Raw genomic sequence first — 1190 nt, forward strand, 5'->3', positions numbered from 1 at the left:
AAAAAAAAAAAAAAGTAATAAAATAAAATTAGCCCAGCATGGTGGTGCATGCCTGTAGTCCCAGCTATTTGGGACACTGAGGCAGGAGAATCACCTGAGCACAGGAGTCAAGGCTGCAGTGAGCCATGGTCGCACCACTGCACTCCAGCCTGGGCAACAGAGGGAGACCCTTGTTTTTTTGTTTTTTGTTTGTTTGTTTGTTTGTTTGTTTTTTAAGGGGGAAGAAAAGAATTAGAAGAGTTGTTATAATGAATAACTAGTTTGTAATTAGAACATCATCCGCATTAAGTGGCTAACTTTGCAGATGCCTGAAGGAAACCTGATTCGGCCTCCCCACCTCATTTCACACCGCTGTCACCCTGAGCCTCCCTCCACACAAGGGATTCTCATAATTTGGAATATCACGTCTCTTTTTTTGTGCACCCATAATGTTAACTCTATAACATTTTTATCTGTGAGAAAAAAAATTTTGCCAGGCAGAAATAAACCTCAACCTTGCATGAAGTATCATAACACATTGAACATGCAGATAACAAATCAGTGTTTTCCAAATATTAAAGGCTCTAGCATTAGCAAGCAACTGCAGTGTGACAATTTGTCCTGCAGGTGGCGGTGGTGTGTAGGGGAAAAAGCTACACTGTTAGACCAAGGTTCCCCAGGATAAAGAAGAATGGAGGCTGGCTTGGCACATTTCACTCAAGCCAGCAAACACATATTGAGCCGTTCTAGTCTCCAGGCCCTGCCTTAGGTGTGGGGTGGATCCAGTAGGAGTGAGCCTGGGTCTCCAGTTTGGGGAACTCACAGTCTTAGGGAAGAATGTGTCCTTGTCTATTAGGCAGGATTATTCAGGCTGCCCTTGGAAAACGTAAAAATCAAGCCCACCGTCAGTTTTTCTCTGTCTACAGGCCTCATTGTAGGGACAAAGAAATCCCTAAGGCAAGCCTGCTCACATTTCCAGGGAGTACCTGTTGGTACAAGACCTGGAACAAGAGTGCATGTTTGCATGTGCTTGGCTGTTCTCATGGGCATTCATCTCCCCACTGACTCTACAATCAGTCAGCCCTTTGTATTTGTGGGTACTAAAGCCTTGGATTCACCCAACTATAGATTGAGAATATTTGGGGGAAAAAAATCCACAAATTTCCAAAAATCAGAATTTGAATTTGCCACACACCAAAGCACTATTGAAT

This window comes from Mandrillus leucophaeus, unplaced genomic scaffold (assembly GCF_000951045.1).
Source record: "Mandrillus leucophaeus isolate KB7577 unplaced genomic scaffold, Mleu.le_1.0 Scaffold128, whole genome shotgun sequence".
Taxonomy (NCBI): domain Eukaryota; kingdom Metazoa; phylum Chordata; class Mammalia; order Primates; family Cercopithecidae; genus Mandrillus; species Mandrillus leucophaeus.